This window comes from Schistocerca serialis, chromosome 3, assembly GCF_023864345.2.
Source record: "Schistocerca serialis cubense isolate TAMUIC-IGC-003099 chromosome 3, iqSchSeri2.2, whole genome shotgun sequence".
Taxonomy (NCBI): Eukaryota; Metazoa; Arthropoda; class Insecta; order Orthoptera; family Acrididae; genus Schistocerca; species Schistocerca serialis.
The window spans coordinates 279,877,739-279,897,061 of NC_064640.1; the positions used below are offsets into that span (position 1 = coordinate 279,877,739).

Here is a 19,323-nt window from a genome sequence, read left to right on the forward strand (position 1 = left end):
TCTGTGGAAAATCACAAACTGTAAGGTCTGGAGACCTTGAGGGCCACCTGAAAACTGCCAAATCATCCCGTGCCCAACGCTCAAGCCACTGATTTGGAAGTCCCTTGTTAAGATGGCGACGCAATACTGTATGCCAATGAGACTACTCCGTCTTACTGGAATATGAAATTTGGAAAATCAGTTAATAGTTTGGGAAACAATCGGGCTTGCAGCACGTGTAAGAACATCGTACCCCTCACAGTTTTTCCGTGAAAAATGTAGGTCCCTTACACTTTACTACGTGAAACAGCACCGAATATATTCCTTTGGAGAATCTCTTTCAATCTCCACAAAAACATGGGGATTTGCTGTGCCCCGTATGTGGACGTTCTGACGGTTCACTTAACCATTTATATGGAATGACGCCTCATAAGTGAGCTCAGTGACAAGGGGGACGGGAAGGCAAAGTTATCATCTTTCATTGCTCATTGTCCGTAAACGTTGCAGCAGGATGCGACATAGTTCCTCTTGTAATTGCTGCCTCAGAATCTTCCACGCAGTTGGCTGTGGAATGAAAAGTTCGTGACTTGCATGTTGTATAGATTTCTTTGGGCTACGGAGAAACGCCTCTCGGACACTCTCCACTGTTTCAACGGCAAAATCGAGTCGTCCGAAGCGTATTCCTTCCAAGAGGCAACATTTGTCCTTGAACTGTTGCTTTGGTGGGTTGTTATTTGTATGCTGTCCGCACGGTAGTGATGGATTCAGTCTTCTCACATTGCACGCAAAATACTTTCTGTTGATTAGTTGCCATTTTCCAACCTGCTGTCGCCGTGCCGCCTGGTTAATCACAATGAAACTTGCAATGACATGAACATTGCTCTTTTCATTGGCAAAGAGAACAACTGACAGTAATTGTATCTGACACGCCGCTTGAATTTACGCGTGCGACAGCCTGATTGGCTAACTTCAACGCTAATTAACTCGGAGAAGGCACAACATATGGAATTTATTTCTGAACAGCTATTACTCAGCACAAGCTACCGTGCAACAACTTTGCAAACTTTTCAGATCGTTTCTGACCAGACTGCGTATTTGAAGCTAAAGTCGTCAAAACCCTATGAATAATTTACAATCACCATGTACTATGGACAAATAGGGTGTGGGTACTACAGCGCCGAATGTTTGATGGTAGATGGTAAATAGAACAGATGTGGCATCCTTTGAAGAGCAACTTCTTTTTGTCAGGTCTGGGACCTGCTACCACTAAAGACGTTGGAAGTCCACGCTGAGTTTTCCAATCATTCCTGCACTAGGTATGCACGATAGCGAGATGAGTTGTCGTCTTGAAACATAAAATCTGCGTCTGGGAATAATCGGAACACAGACAAATACATCCAGACATCAAGGACTTGATCGCAATAAACGAATTGTACGTTCCCCCAAATGAAACCGAGGTTAACATTTATGCGTGTAAACACGTCTAGCAACGTAAAACTGCTGCTGTCAGCTTGCATTGTGGGCGTAGTGCTGGGTGGATCGACATATTCGCGCAACTTTTCAACACGCGCGCTCTCGTATCCACAGAGTGAAACAGAAATCGAACTTCGTTAGAAGATCTTTTTTTTTTATCTCTAGTCGTAAACAGTCCAGTAATTGCAGTTGGAGAGTGTTTTACTGACGAGTAGATCGCGTGAAGTACTGGCGATCGAGTGGGCGTGTTAGAATAGCCGATACGTGGGACAATGTGACCATGCTATTTTGGGATGTGCTTTTTGGTTGACCGCTATTGGGACAGTCGGATGTTCCACACAGCTGCGTCTATCGACACCTGCCAGTTGTATGTCGGTGCTTGCCTTGAGCATCAGCCCTTCTGTCTTTCACAAATTTGCCGACAGTTCAGTTCGGCCGTACTGCCAGCAACACGAGTACGTTTCATCTGCGTCGTCTCTCAAATGTCTCGTAAGTGTAATTCTCAGTTCGACGCGTTTATTATTTAGGAAGGCGATCATAATTTAGTGATCACTCAGTGCCTCTCTCATAATAAAATCATTTGTACGAACTTATTTGGAGATACGTTGGTAATACAACTGGAAGATCCGTAATTGTAGAAGTATTTCCACCAGCGAGATGCTGTTTTCATAACATCATAGGATTTTTTTTTCAACTAGTGAAACATGTTTTGCCACTATAGTAGTATTGCTCCTATGCAACGGGTAGTCATTAAGTTCAAATAATAGACTCGAAGAAATAAAGTTACGTAATCAATTTTCTGTTTGCGTGTGTATCTGCAGTCCTAGAATACATTGAAATCCCACGCCACAGTACCGTAACACGCCGTTAGAGATAAAAAAAAAAAAAAGGCTGGGATGACATACAGTCTTAGTGGAAATCAGCATGTTGACTGAGAGCTTCCAATATACGTTCTAGAAGTAACTAAATGCCCAGTTCAGCCTATGGTAAGCAAATTTTGAGACTTTTGTACGGAGTATCGCAAGTGAAAATATACAAATTTACTTGGTGACGCTGTAACTGGAGATTTTGAGGAAAATTATGAAATGTATTCGAAAACTGCGAATACGATTATACAGCAGCTATACAATTTACTAGCAAAATGAAAATCTGTGCCGTAACGGGAATCGAACTAGGGATGCCGGTTATCACTGAAGCAACCGGTTTTCGGTTGTATCGGTGTTTTCTACTCCAGTTTAACCTGAATGTTAAAACCGCTCGAAATAAGCGGTTTCTGAAATAACTGATTTTCCGTTTTTTATTCTTATTATTTCTTGTAATAGACATAGAAATCGAACAAAGATTGAAAAATGTTGCTCTCTCTGCTTCAAGATACACAGAATTAAGATATTTAATTAAATAGGCAAATAAAAGAAAATTTAGTTCGTCCACCGTTGGCTGCTTTTCTCGAAAAGTGATAAGTGGTTGAATGCTACAAAAAGTCACCTCCATTCAGCTATTGATTCTAATTTTGTGAAAGTCCTTTCAAAAATCATGATGTAATCAGGGATCATACTTCAGTTTGTGGATTGTGGATAGTCAGTTCTAGGGGGTAAAAACTGAGGTTAATTCGTCTATTTCCAACGGTCACAAGCAGATAGAGGCATATTATGTAGACACAGGCTCCATATCCGCAAGTCTCTATTTTTATTGTGAACTATGAATGAATTGTTCAAAATGTTCAAATATGTATGAATTCCTAAGGGACCAAACTGCTGAGGTCATCGGTCCATAGACTTACACGCTACTTACGCTAACTTATGCTAAGAACAATACGAATACCCATTCGCGAGGGAGGACTCGAACCTCTGGCGCCGGCCGAAATGACCGAGCGGTTCTAGGCGCTACAGTCTGGAACCGCCCGACCGCTACGGTCGCAGGTTCGAATCCTGCCTCGGGCAGGCATGTGTGTGATGTTCTTAAGTAGTTCTAAGTTCTAGGGGAATGATGACCTCAGATGTTAAGTCCCATAGTGCTCGAAGCCATTTGAACCATTTCACTTTGTAAAAAATATTTCGAGACTAAGGTAGGTGCCATTCAGCAATACAAACGGATGTCCGGGGACTACATCGAGAGAGAACAGGTGGGGGCGAGCCTTTCACACTGCACGTACACTCTTATCTTAAGCCACGACACACAGCAACAGGAACATCGTCTCAACAGCACTGCAGCATTTCTTATGCCACGTGTTTGGTGCTCGTTTCCCTCGGCTTGTTATTAAAATACAAGAGTTGCCCAGAAAGTAATGCACTGAATTTTTTTCCTCAGAAATTCTGTATTTGAACTTAATGAGAATTGTTATTGTTGTTGTTGTTGTTGTTGTTGTGGTCTTCAGTCCTGAGACTGGTTTGATGCAGCTCTCCATGCTACTCAAGCTTCTTCATCTCCCAGTACCTACTGCTACCTACATCCTTCTGAATTTGCTTAGTGTATTCATCTCTTGGTCTCCCTCTACGATTTTTACCCTCCGCACTGCCCTCCAATACTAAATTGGTGATCCCTTGATGCCTCAAAACATGTCCTACCAACCGATCCCTTCTTCTAGTCAAGTTGTGCCACAAACTTCTCCTCTCCCCAATCCTATTCAGTACTTCCTTATTAGTTACGTGATCTACCCATCTAATCTTCGGCATTCTTCCGTAGCACTACATTTCAAAAGCTTCTATTCTCTTCTTGTCCAAACTATTTATCGTCCATGTTTCACTTCCATACATGGCTACGCTCCATACAAATACTTTCGGAAATGACTTCCTGACACTTAAATCTACAATCGATGTTAACAAATTTCTCTTCTTCAGAAACGCTTTCCTTGCCATTGCCGGTCTACATTTTACATGCTCTCTACTTCGACCATCATCAGTTATTTTGCTCCCCAAATAGCAAAACTCCTTTACTACTTTAAGTGTCTCATTTCCTAATCTAATACCCTCTGCATCACCCGACTTAATTCGACTACATTCCATTATCCTCGTTTTGCTTTTGTTGATGTTCATCTTATACCCTCCTTTCAAGACACTGAGCATTCCGTTCAGCTGCTCTTCCAAGTCCTTTGCTGTCTCTGACAGAATTACAATGTCATCGGCGAACCTCAAAGTTTTTATTTCTTCTCCATGGATTTTAATACCTACTCCGAATTTTTCTTTTGTTTCCTTCACTGCTTGCTCAATATACAGATTGAATAACATCGGGGAGAGACTACAACCCTGTCTCACTCCCTTCCCAACCCCTGCTTCCCTTTCATGTCCCTCGATTCTTATAACTGCCATCTGGTTTCTGTACAAATTGTAAATAGCCTCTCGCTCCCTGTATTTTACCCCTGCCACCTTCAGAATTTGAAAGAGCGTATTCCAGTCAACATTGTCAAAAGCTTTCTCCAAGTCTACAAATGCTAGAAACGTAGGTTTGCCTTTTCTTAATCTAGCTTCTAAGATAAGTCGTAGGGTCAGTATTGCCTCACGTGTTCCAATGAGAATTACACACACGAAAGTGTTTTGTCTACACAACTTATTTTTCCACGCAATCTCCATCCCGTACTATGGCCTTCCTGCAGCGCGAAACAAGGGCGTTTATACCCTGTCTGTGCCAAGCCGTGTCCTGATGCTGGAGCCATTGCTTCAGTGTGTGAACTTCCTTTGCTGATTTACAGACGCAGCGCAAACTGCCGAATCGTAATGCGTCTGTCCTCGCGAATGACAACATCAGCTCGCTGCAACATATTAGGTGTGACAGCCGTTGAGTGGTCTCCCCGACCGGTGCAAATCGTGGAGCTCCGCCGAACCGCCTTCTCATGACCTCACCCTCCGTGCCCAGCGACTAACTGCACTTCCGTTAACAGCAGATGCTCCATAGACTTTGCACAAGCGTTTGTGAATATTCCCCACAGTTTCTTTCTCTGCAGTGAGATACTCAATGACGGCACGTTGCTTGTAACGTGCGTCACCTACAGACGCCATTTCGAAACTGTCCTGCAGCTACGCCATCTGTCGGAAGTGACGGAAACTTGGCGCGCTCACTCAGGAGACTTCAAATAATACCGGGTGATCAAAAAGTCAGCATAAATTTGAAAACTGAATAAATCACGGAATAATGTAGATAGAGAGGTACAAATTGACACACATGCTTGGAATGACATGGGTTTTTATTAGAACCAAAAAAATACTAAAATTAAAAAAATGTCCTACAGATGGCGCTTCAACTGATCAGAATAACAACAAATAGCATAACAAAGTAAGACAAAGCAAAGATGATGATCTTTACAGGAAATACTCAATATGTCCACCATCATTCCTCAACAATAGCTGTAGTCGAGGAATAATGTTTTGAACAGCAGTGTAAAGCATGTCCGGAGTTATGGTGAGGCATTGGCGTCGGATGTTGTCTTTCAGCATCCCTAGAGATGTCGGTCGATCACGATACACTTGCGACTTCAGGTAACCCCAAAGCCAATAATCGCATGGACCGAGTTCTGGGGACCTGGGAGGCCAAGCATGACGAAAGTGGCGGCTGAGCACACGATCATCACCAAACGACGCGCGCAAGAGATCTTTCACGAGTATTTTTTTCCCCCCTAATAAAACTCCATGTCATTCCAAGCATGTGTGTCAATTTGTACCTCTCTATCTACGTTTCCGTCGTTTATTAAGTTTTCAAATTTATACTGACTTTTTGATCACCCGGTACATACGTATCATTTCTCATTCGTAGCATTGTTTTCGGCTGAGAAAAAAAAATTGCGGATCATTGCTCTCTGGGAAACCCTCGTAGCCCTGATAACTTTTCCCATTTTCTGTAGTAACGCAACATTTCAAACGAATGCAAATTTAACACACATAAATCACTCCTTTTTAAAAGAAAGTTTTATTGAAAAACTCGGTTATAACTAAAAAATAAGAAACACCTGTTATAAACGAGTCAAAAAAAATACCGAAAAATACCGATTATTCAGAACTAAAATACCGGTATCGGATTTAACCGCTCAGTTTTTTCCAACCCTAACTCGAACCCGGATATCCCTCTTGTCGCGAGCGGTCGCCTTAACAACTTCGACTGTACGAGCACGCTCCCAGGACCAACTCAGATCTCCGTAGGTCCCGGTGTCCACATCACGTAGTGCTCGCACATATATCGTGTGATTCTCACGTAGGGCGAGACATTGTTTTTTTCTCGTCAGGTTGACTTCCTTTGGCATGAAATACAGTAGCGCAGCGGCGGTATTTAACAGTGTCTGTATAGTTCGATACGATGTTCCTTCGGCATGCATGCATATACGAATGAACATTGTATCAAACCCCGCAGGCACTGTAAAATACACTACTGGCCATTAAAATTTCTACACCAAGAAGAAATGCAGATGATAAACGGGTATTCATTGAACGAATATATTATACTAGAAGTGACACGTGATTACATTTTCACACAATTTGGGTGCATAGATCCTGAGAAATCAGTACCCAGAACAACCACCTCTGGCCGTAATAACGGCCTTGATACGCCTGGGGATTGAGTCAAACAGAGCTTGGATGGCGTGTACAGGTACAGCTGCCCATGCAGCTTCAACACGATACCACACTTCATCAAGAGTAGTGACTGGCTTATTGTGATGAGCCAGTTGCTCGGCCACCATTGACCAGACGTTTTCGATTGGCGAGAGATCTGGAGAATGTACTGGCCAGGACAGCAGTCGAACATTTTCTGTATCCAGAAAGGCCCGTACAGGACCTGCAACATGCGGTCGTGCGTTATCCTGCTGAAATGTAGGGTTTCGCAGGGATCGAATGAAGGGTAGAGCCACGGGTCGTAACACATCTGAAATGTAACGTCCACTGTCCAAAGTGCCGTCAATGCGAACAAGAGGTGGCTGAGACGTGTAACCAATGGCACCCCATACCATCACGCCGGGTGATACGCCAGTATGGCGATGACGAATACACGCTTCCAGTGTGCGTTACCGCGATGTCGCCGAACACGGATGCGACAATCATGATGCTGTAAACAGAACGTGGATTCATCCGAAAAAATGACGTTTTGCCATTAGTGCGTCCAGGTTCGTTGTTGAGTACACCATCGCTGGCGCTCCTGTCTGTGATGCAGAGTCAAGGATAACCGCAGCCATGGTTCCGAGCTGATAGTCCATGCTGCTGCAAACGTCGTCGAACTGTTCGTGCAGATGGTTCTCGTCTTGCGGACGTCCCCATTTGTTGACTCAGGGATCGAGACGTGGCTGCACGATCCGCTACAGCCATGCGGATAAGATGCCTGTCATCTCGACTGCTAGTAATACGAGGCCGTTGGGATCCAGCACGGTGTTCCGTATTAGCCTCCTGAACCCACCAATTCCATATTCTGCTAACAATCATTGGATCTGGACCAACGCGATCAGCAATGTCGCGATACGCTAAACCGCATTCGCGATAGGCTACAATCCGACATTTATGAAAGTCGGAAATGTGATGGTACGCATTTCTCCTCCTTACACGAGGCATCACAACAACGTTTCACCAGTCAACGCCGGTCAACTGCTGTTTGCGTATGAGAAATCGGTTGGAAACTTTCCTCATGTCAGTACGTTGTAGGTGTCGCCATCGGAGCCAACCTTGTGTGAATGCTCTGAAAATCTAATCATTTGCATATCACAGCATCTTCTTCACGTCGGTTAAATTTCGCGTCTGTAGCACGTCATCTTCGTGGTGTAGCAATTTTAATGGCCAGTAGTGTACATGATCTGCAGTACTATATTTTGGGAAAAGATTGGATTCTAAATCGGTGAGACGTGTGTGAGATAGTGTATATGGGATCAGTAGCAAGTGGCCCAGACCTGAAACCGTGTACAGCAGGGTAATAGTTTAGGTACGGAGGGCAGCAGGAGGCGTTGGCAGCGGAGCGCGCACGTAGCCGCGCCGTCATTATGGTAATGAGTGGTGCAGCTTTGTGCGCGCCGGCACAGCACCTGTGACAACCAGGGAACACCGCCCTAAAGGCCACTTGTTGATCCGCAACGCGACACGCTGCTTCATTTCGCCTCATTTGCTTCTCCGCTTTTCGCAATTAACGTTACTTTGTATATCAAAATTGCAGCTTACTTTTGCGCCGTCGGTGCTCTATACACAAAGGAAAGTAAGCGGTATGTGCAACTGGGTTCCATGTTATCCCACCGGATGTGATATACCGTAGGAAATAACGATGGCAACCGTGTTATGCATAACAGTCTACCCTGTTCACATCCAGATTTGCTTTACGTATGGAAGCAGGCTTGAGCTTGCCACCTCTAAGGTGTGTCAAGTACAGTATCAACAGAAATTAAGGCCCCGTCGCCAGCAAGGCCACTAAAGACGAAGCAAACGCTCGGATGGGACAGACGAGGGGGAGAATATCGGCTGCCCTTTCTTTAATGTTGTAATATGGCTTAATCGATTTAGGGAATAAAAAAACTTTAATCTGGATGAGCGGATGGAGATTCGAACCTGATTCTTTCGAATTCAAATCCAATGTCCTAAATGTTCAGACATCTTGCTCGTTTGTCTGGCAAGTCCAGGGACCGTGAATAAAAACAAGGTTTACATATAACCTTTTCCCCGGGTACTGATCCCTCAGAGCCCCCAATTTTTTGTAGAATGCAGGTCCCACTCATTCCGCAAGCGTACTCATAATATTGAAAACTGCGCTATAATCTGAGGTCACATCAAAGATGGCGAAGCACGGTGCTTCTACAGGGTGGTCAGAAACAGCCTGAAAAGCTCGTAAGGTTCCTTCACGGTAGGCTGTGCTGAGAAATAATTATTAAGAAAAAAATCTGATACGTTGCCTTGTTTCCGAGTTAATTAGCATTGAAGTCAGTCAATCAGGCCGTTGCACGGCAGAGACTGTGTCGCCAAACGTGTACTTCGTTTGGTTTCCTAAAACCGAGCAAGAGAGCGATACAAAAATTGGACTTGGGACGGTACAAAGGTCGAACCAGAGTCAAAGGCTAAGCAGTATCGTGCGCTATCATCTACTCTTTGAGAACAACTGACACTAGTTGTATCTGGCGAGGAGTTTGGATTTGCACATGCAACGGCCTGATTGGCTAACTTCAGTGTTTTTTTCTTACCAGTTACTTCTCACCACAGACTACCCTGCAACACCCTTACAAGTTTTCCAGACTGTTTCTAACCACACAGTATATGTTGTAGTCTTAACATAGTGTGTTTCCCCTGTATTTTCTCAGACTGTATTTTCCTTAACTGGAAGTAGTTTATCTCTTGAAAGTTCATTCCTCTACTCTTTGTGAAAATTGCTATACGTGGAACGAATCACACTCAGAAAATAGGGAAATTAGAACGCATCCAATGCAGGTTATGACATGTCAATGACTGGAATCAACAAAGCGATAGTATATTCTTTGGCTCAACAAAGTCCGCTGAACGACAGTGTTTGTCTTATATACCAGTGACTGTAAAGGAGTGTCGAATATTTTCTATAGTTGACCTCCAGTGTTGTATGAGAATGAACAGTGCCTAGCTCCGTTAAGGGGCGCCACGAGCGAATTCTGAAAGATGCGGGTGCTCCACCATGAACGTGGTAAAACTACAGACCAAACAACTCTTGATGCAACTAAAAAAAATGTAAATGTGAAATTGAAATGACATTGTTGTTTCGTATGTCACAGTATGGATCAACCACCTAAATTGGTGATGTCTTCTTTATTTACACTTATTGAGTACATATTCGGCCAACGGCCTGGCCGCAGTGGTAACACCGGTTCCCGTCAGATCACCGAAGTTAAGCGCCGTCGGGCTGGGCTAGTGCTTGGATGGGTGACCATCCGGTCTGCCGAGCGCTGTTGGCAAGCGGAGTGCACTCAGCCCTTGTGAGGTAAACTGAGGAGCTACTTGATCGAGAATTAGCGGCTCCGGTCTCGTAAACTGACATACGACCGAGAGAGCGGTGCCTCTCCATCTCCGCATCCAGTGATGCCTGTGTGCTGAGGATGACACGGCGGCTGGTCGGTACCGTTGGGCCTTCATGGCCTGTTCGGACGAAGTTTAGTTTTAGAGTACATATTCGTGCAAAGTGTTAGTGTTCGTACGTCGTGCAGGTTACTGGTGAGTGTAGGTATAGTACAGTGGCATAGTTTTGATGTTGTTGATGATGATGATGGAGAGAAGAGAGAGGCTGGAACTTAGTGTTGAGACGTGACCCGAAAGTAACCGGAAGAATAGTGAGCCCCGTAGAAGATCATGTAATCTGCATAAGGTGATAGACACGTCATTCACATGGCACTGGTGGGCTACACAGCTACATCTCGAGATACCTTTGCTCAAACCATAAGTAACTACTAAAGCCAGAGTCTGTCATATTCAGAGGTAAAAATCGCTTTTAGCCGGTTTACAGTGTTCACCGCACACGCGCAACTTGCTGCTGGTGTAGACGCCAACTCGTGTGCATTACCCAACGCTAAATGGGCCGAACAAACGGAGTGATGGCCTGGAAAGCCGTTAGGTACCATGAGCGATTTCAGCTGCTCGATCAGATACTGTCCAGAGCGATCGCTAGATCATTTGCAGAGACCGGAGTGTTCCCTGGGGAACTGTTAGAAGAAATATTGATTGCTGCTTCTTTAAATTACAGACACATTTCTTTCCGTGTCAGGCCTCGAACATGTCTGAGATATTGGCTGGTGACTCCGACTTCTGGCTTCGTAGTGTGGCGAAACATATGCCGCAGCGCCTGCCTGTTGACGAAATAAAACTTCTCAGCACATAGCACTGCTGTAATGCTCTGTGCGTTCAGTCGCTTCTTTGTGTCACTATAGCAGGTTTTATACGCTGTCTTTGAAATTCTTAAGGTAGCAGAAGTAAAATACAGGGAACGAAAATTTCCCTACAAGTCGTACAGAAAATATTCTTCAATTATAAGAGCCGAAGGACATAAAAGAGAAGAACCGGTCGAGAACAGTGAGACAGGGCTGTAGTCTATGCACAGTTTTATTCAATCTGTACATTATCCTAGCTGTAAAATGAACCAAGGAGAAATTTGGTAAGGCATTTCAGGTTCAGGGAGAAGTAGTAAAATCTTGGTCGTTTGGTGGTGACACTGCAATTCTGTCAGGGACAGCAAAGGGCTTGGAAGAGCAGCTGCAAGGGACGGTGAGCGTCTCGAAATCACGTTATAAGACGAATACCAACAAAATTAAAGAAGTGTAGTGTAATCGAATTAAATCAGGTGATGCTGAGGAGACTAGATTGGAAAATGAGACACTAAAAGTGATAGAAGAGTTTTGCTATTTGGATATCAAATAACTGACGACGGTCGAAGTAGTGAGGACGTAAAACGCATTAGCAAGAAAAAACATTTTTTAAAAAAAGAGAAATTTGTTAACAGCGAATATAAATTCAAACGTTAGGAAGTATTTTCTGAATGTACACTCCTGGAAATGGAAAAAAGAACACATTGACACCGGTGTGTCAGACCCACCATACTTGCTCCGGACACTGCGAGAGGGCTGTACAAGCAATGATCACACGCACGGCACAGCGGACACACCAGGAACCGCGGTGTTGGCCGTCGAATGGCGCTAGCTGCGCAGCATTTGTGCACCGCCGCCGTCAGTGTCAGCCAGTTTGCCGTGGCATACGGAGCTCCATCGCAGTCTTTAACACTGGTAGCATGCCGCGACAGCGTGGACGTGAACCGTATGTGCAGTTGACGGAGTTTGAGCGAGGGCGTATAGTGGGCATGCGGGAGGCCGGGTGGACGTACCGCCGAATTGCTCAACACGTGGGGCGTGAGGTCTCCACAGTACATCGATGTTGTCGCCAGTGGTCGGCGGAAGGTGCACGTGCCCGTCGACCTGGGACCGGACCGCAGCGACGCACGGATGCACGCCAAGACCGTAGGATCCTACGCAGTGCCGTAGGGGACCGCACCGCCACTTCCCAGCAAATTAGGGACACTGTTGCTCCTGGGGTATCGGCGAGGACCATTCGCAACCGTCTCCATGAAGCTGGGCTACGGTCCCGCACACCGTTAGGCCGTCTTCCGCTCACGCCCCAACATCGTGCAGCCCGCCTCCAGTGGTGTCGCGACAGGCGTGAATGGAGGGACGAATGGAGACGTGTCGTCTTCAGCGATGAGAGTCGCTTCTGCCTTGGTGCCAATGATGGTCGTATGCGTGTTTGGCGCCGTGCAGGTGAGCGCCACAATCAGGACTGCATACGACCGAGGCACACAGGGCCAACACCCGGCATCATGGTGTGGGGAGCGATCTCCTACACTGGCCGTACACCACTGGTGATCGTCGAGGGGACACTGAATAGTGCACGGTACATCCAAACCGTCATCGAACCCCTCGTTCTACCATTCCTAGACCGGCAAGAGAACTTGCTGTTCCAACAGGACAATGCACGTCCGCATGTATCCCGTGCCACCCAACGTGCTCTAGAAGGTGTAAGTCAACTACCCTGGCCAGCAAGATCTCCGGATCTGTCCCCCATTGAGCATGTTTGGGACTGGATGAAGCGTCGTCTCACGCGGTCTGCACGTCCAGCACGAACGCTGGTCCAACTGAGGCGCCAGGTGGAAATGGCATGGCAAGCCGTTCCACAGGACTACATCCAGCATCTCTACGATCGTCTCCATGGGAGAATAGCAGCCTGCATTGCTGCGAAAGGTGGATATACACTGTACTAGTGCCGACATTGTGCATGCTCTGTTGCCTGTGTCTATGTGCCTGTGGTTCTGTCAGTGTGATCATGTGATGTATCTGACCCCAGGAATGTGTCAATAAAGTTTCCCCTTCCTGGGACCATGAATTCACGGTGTTCTTATTTCAATTTCCAGGAGTGTATTTGTCTGGAGCGAAGCCTTTTACGGCATTGAAACATGAACAACAAGCAGTTCAGATAAGAACAGAATAGAAACTTTATAATCGTGATGCTGCAGAAAGAAAGTTGAAAATTCGGTGAGTGGATCGTATAACAAATGAAAAAATGGTTCAGATGGCTCTGAGCACTATGGGACTTAACTCCTGACGTCATCAGTCCCCTAGAACTTAGAACTACTTAAACCTAACTAACCTAAGGACATCACACACATCCATGCCCGAGGCAGGATTCGAACCTGCGACCGTATCGGTCGCGCGGCTCCAGTTTGTAGCGCCTAGAACCGCTCGGCCACTCCGGCCGGCTATAACTAATGAGATGGTATTGAATCGAGTTGGGGAAAAACGAAATTTAATACATAACTAGACCAAAAAAGAAATCTGCTGATAGGACACATCGTTAGACATCAAGGAATCTAAAATTTGATAACGAAGAATACGAATATTGGGGGGCGGGGGCTAAAATCTTACAAGGGTACAGAAAGATAAAGGCTTAACAGGAAGAAGGTTCAAATGGATGTAGTTTGCAGTTGTTCTACAGAGATTAACAGGCTTGATCGTAATAGACTAGCTTGGAGAGCAGCATCAGACTTACAGTAAAAACCGTGTGCTTTCATTCAGGAACGCTGTAATGATACAAGTAAGCTAAAACTTCTCACTTGTTGATACAAGTAAGCTAAAACTTCTCACTTGTTGATAATTACTTGCATTCGGCAGCTGCAGAATTGATATCCTCCCAGCAATACCGATTTACGTTTACCTATTTCGCCCTGCCTCGTTTCGGGCGAATAATGGGCTAGTTTCGGATGGATGAGGAAGGAAATCCGCTGTGTCCTTTTGAAAGGAACCAACCCAACATTCATCTTGATAGATGTAGGTAAAGCACAGAAAACCTAAAAGTGAATGGCCGAACGGAGATTTGAACCTCGCTCTTTTCAATTGTGCCTTATTCTCAAACAAATGTGAAACTCAAATCTTTCTTCCTCGGGGTAATTCAGTTATCGCACAGTCGAAAAAAAGCCCTAGACGTTAGTAAATTAACGACCTGAGTGGCTGGAGTACTTCCACAGTCGTATGACGGAAATGGACGAGTTTGGTCTCACATTAAAGATAACTTCCGATTGCTAACGTATTGTGACGAAACAGGTAATTCGTCAGACTTCGAAGCACTGGCACGCATCGGTAATTGATAACGGGAGGCTAGGTCTTAGTTACTTGTAAGCACACGTGCGAGGGAAGTCGTGCCGCGATAAATAACTTCTTGCCATCGACCTCATAATTCCCAGCTACAAGAACCTGGTGTTCATTTTGAAATATATAAGTGGTCGATACTGTGGGACGCAGCCAAAACGAGAATATATGGTGGTTTCAACATGGGCTACACTTCGCTCGTTTACTTCCGAAAATACTCCGTTTTAGCCTTCTGATCTTCTGAAATTATGTATTTCTTATTTCGGCGATCAAATATGTTTATAGGATGTCCATTGCCTTCTAACTTCTGTTACATCATTTTTGTAAATAATACGCCATGAATGACTGGAGAGTACGAGTATATTACGCGTCCCTAAGGGGGGGAAATATATTGTTCGCCCTTGGTGGATGTGACAGTCGATTATGTTCGTTTGTCGGTTGAATACTGTCTGTGCGATTCTTCTGAGTTGTGAGTACTTAATAAACTGGCATTCCTGTATTGATCATACATCGTGCTTGCCGTTCGTCTTTGCTTTCCGTTGATTTGTGTTCAGTGATAGCATTCACTTTTGTTCGCCTGAACTAATATTTGCCAAAGATTAGGTTCATGAGTGCTGTATGTTCTTCATTCCGTCTATGGCTTTAGGCTGCATCGTCGTCATATTTATAAAACTTAATTTCAGTGTTTCTGTGGGAGGTGTTCGTTGTAGCATTTGCCGTCATCAGTGTAGGAGACTGATGCTGAGATAGGAGTGGATTCTAATATAGGCGTCGTGAACAGTTCATCTCATTCCTGCCGATGTATCGTAATGCGTGGTATTTGAGGTAAATTTTGAGAACACACTGGAACATTAATGTGATGATCCATTACTACACAATCACTGTGGCGAATAATTGTTATGAAATATGTGCACAACCAAGTTCGCACAATTTAACCCTAGCAATATGAATCGGTACTTAATGCCCATATTTTGTAACTATTGTAATCTAGTCGTGTACTTTGTATTTTAAAATCTTTTAAGAAAATATTGATAGTTCTCAGTGAAACCTCCTACCAGATTCATTAACTGTTTTATTTTTTTTCAGTTAAACTTAATCGAGAAATTGATGTCTAATTGATGCGTAGTAGTAGATGAGACTTTTCCAACGAATGACATATTCAGTATTTCCAGACTCTGGACCCTACTTGCATACCTGTGAATCTGTAAAAAGTATGTGCAAACGAAAGTCACAGAAAACGCGTTGGTATTAAGACGAAGTATTGAATTCGAAGAGGTGGCTCTGGCGAACGTGTACGTGTTTCAGGAAACCATAAGAATTGACAAAACTTAGGAAAGCACTTAGCGCTTATCTCTTGTATTGTCAATAAATGGTATGCAAAAAAGCTCGTCTACAAACCCACTCCGGTTTCGAAACGCCTCAGAGGCTCTGTTCAGTAGAGAGAGATTCGCGGATAAGGAAGTTTTGAATAGATGAAGCGGCAGAGCCGCCTACACGAGAAGGCAAAAGTTAGCGTCTGTGCTTTCGTGATAGACTCCGTGCCTCATCTTTCTTTCTTGAAGTTCACAACAAACCGTCTCCTCCTCTTTTGATCAACTGGCAGGCATCGCTAACGTATCTCACGACTGCCGACAAACCGACGAAAGAAAGGAAACTTCCAGCCCTCTCCCCCGAAACTTATTTCGAGATGGTGCGCATGGCAGTTGTTAATAATGTAACCACTTGAGTCGCGAGGTAAAATTATCCCGCATTAATTGTGAAAGGATAGTGTGGTTAGGAAAATGTTTTTAGCACCTAGTGTCAGGAAGTGTTGTTTCAGGAAGTTGGGCCGTTTATGTCTTTGTTCTGTCACAAACTTAATCTCTTCTAACAGACATAGCGTGTTACCTAAACAACGCATTTATGTTACAAAAATGTTTACACTTGCACAAAGACTTAAAGATATTTATTTACCTTCATAACAGCATTTCAAAATCTTCGCGACAAGAAAAGTTTTTCACTTTTCGTCTGCATGCATAATTGAGCTGCTTCTTAGTAATCGTTTACCATGTCTGCAGTTGAATTTCAGATCGTCGTAATTAAGAATTTTATTTTTTAAATGTACCACTTGGGCCACAGTGGTGATGTGGTGCCAGAAGCTCTGTAGGAATGCCCTCGTGTACCGTATAATGAACATATGAAATCACAGGATTCTAGAGAAGGTTCGACAAACGCATTTCAGTATTGTGAGCTTCTTCCGTCGCCAGAACTGGGAAATGTTCGTAAGAAAGATAACCAGAGTTCAAAAACGTCATTGCAGAATGGTCTTTTTGTTAGGAAAACGTAACTAAGTGTTCCAAAAGAGTAGGGCTAGGTGCCGCGTTTGAGATATGAGATGCGATTAAGGAGACATGTACTCGTGTGACCAATTTTCTCTCCTCTCGGTTAGGATCGCCCCATCCAGTATTTCAGTTGGTTAGTAGCCAGTGCAGGAATCAAGGACTGCTTCTGCAGTATGCAAGTCTTTAAGTTGCTTATTAAGCTAAGAGACATGTGGGGGAGAGGAAGAAGAGGCATTCTTCATTGAGCCCAAAAGAAGCGTTCAACACTGTTAAGACGTTCTCTTTCGAACGAGTCTTGCTCTTTGCAAACCCGGCTTTCCACGACGGAGACGTTACCTGTAAAGGTAAGAATTTATTTCTTTGACTGTGATTAAGAAAGGAAAGTAGACATCAACCAGAAGGTTTATTTCAGAAACAACAATGTTTTATAACAGGCGTTAATGTGCTGTCCGAACCAGACTGGAAATCTACTATTGTTTTCAAGTACATTGAGGATTTTTCAGGAATATAAGATACGTTTACTGCCAGATAAAATCTTAGAAACAGACGTATTTCGAACATGGGTTCTCGTTACTTGTAATATGACGTCGCACAGCAATTAATAACAACAATGCCGTAATGACATCGCCGTCAATACCACGTTAAGCTTCTATAATCCGTATCCTTTCTTCATTTGGTGTTACAGTAGAGTCTGCCCTAAGTGTCGCTAGCGTCCGTATGAGTTTTTAATTGGGAAAGCAATTATTTGAAATAATAAAGACGCTCACTTCTTGTTAGGAGCAGAAAAATGAGCTTAGAGTCTTTTCAGTTGGAAAACAAAGGAACACAGCTGAGACATTGGAATTATTTTCGGCAGAGGGGACACAGTCACCATATTACGGCAGCTTGACACGATGTCAAACTGAAGATATACCTCCATGTCAGTACAGAATGTTCATAGAGTCTGGATTAATAAAAAAAAAAGAGAAAAGCTAAGATGGTGGTTTTAGTGTTTCAGTTGCCCACACAGTTCCCCGCACTTGAATTCAACGCACAGAATGTTCATATAACCATCTGAAACAGTCAGAAAAATCATTCTTTGGGATGTTACTCAATTCGCGCGTTACATTGGCCTGAATGTTGGTTATGTCGTCGAAGTGTCGACCCTTCATGTGAATTTCTGCAGCCGTCGTTTTGTTGTAGGTCCGTATTGATAACGAAGTGTCGTCACCCATGATGATTTTTTGCAAAAAACAATAGTCCACATTTTGCATTTCAATCAAGTCGCGGCAGGTTCGGGTGTTAATGTGTGTGGGACAAACTTTCAAACAATTTTCTCTTCTTCAAAATATAATGGAGAGTGCCTTGAATGACACAACAACAATAACACACTGCTGCCACGCGTCTGCTACTTAACACTGCCTGCCCACAACTGAGTGGTCGAATGTACATCGCTTGTACACAGTTGTTAGGTCAAGATACCACCGTAGTTACTACGCTGACGTCGCTTATACGTCAGGAATAAATCCAGTCTCGGAACTTTCTAGATGGACAGTGTATGTCATAGGCAACTGTAATTTTATTATTTTTTCTAAGTCTGTAGTCGCATTTGGCTTTATAATGATTACCGTTTTCGTTCCGTTTCAGAACGTTTTCAGATTTATTTAGTTGTAGAGCAACCCATCAATTATTATGGTGGCCCTTACGGAATTCCGCAAAATCACTGGAAATACATGCTGCTAAGGCTGCTTAGACAAACAACGGCCTGTGCCTTCCCCATCTTTTACAATGCGACCCTGTTCTCAGAATCCTGTTATTAGCCGTCGATAAAGCGTTAAAAATCTAACCCTTCTTCAAAACAATGAGGAGAGAGCCCTCTAGAGTTTTACATGAAGACCTAATCCTATTTAGCGTCCCACATTTCTGGTGAAAGGTCTTCTTCAACGAGAGTCGTCTTTAGCAACTCAATTGCCGTGTAAAATTGTATTCCAGCATATCAAAATATGTCCTATGTACACCTTGTTCTACGGAGGCTCTTTCCTGTTTATCTCTGATCTAAGGCTTTCTGACATTTAAACAATGCTTAACTGCATGTACCGTGTTAGCCCTTACTTTTTCCTCTTTCTCTCACACGTCTTTACTTAGAATAAGTATCCATAGTATCGCTCTGAAAACGATTTTAATTTTATCGGAAACAAAATATCTCCGAAAGAGTTTCGATAGTGTGTACTTTACTTGGTGTCGTAGTTTTCCTGAAACAGGTTCAGTCTAATTTTAGTGTCGAAGATCGTTGGAAAGCCGATTGAAGTGATAATATACGAACCGCACCCCCACCCCCCCTTTTCCCTGTTGAGTGAAGTGTTTTACCCGATCAGGGTACTTCATTTAGGTATGCAGTAGCAGTACTGACCACTAAGAACTCTTATTACACTCGCAAGACGAACGAAGGTAGGCGCTTTCATGTAGAGAAGTCAGAGAAGTCCC

At 44.0% G+C, this 19,323-nt stretch overlaps 1 protein-coding gene and 1 pseudogene across 2 annotated transcripts in view; both read left to right on the forward strand.

Annotated features, from left to right (window-relative positions):
- The window catches only part of LOC126470064 (plexin-A4), a 1,004,426-nt gene that overhangs the window by 647,302 nt on the left and 337,801 nt on the right, over window positions 1–19,323 (forward strand). The gene's annotated exons all lie outside the window — the stretch shown is intronic.
- On the forward strand, window positions 10,198–10,315 carry LOC126472107 (5S ribosomal RNA; annotated as a pseudogene).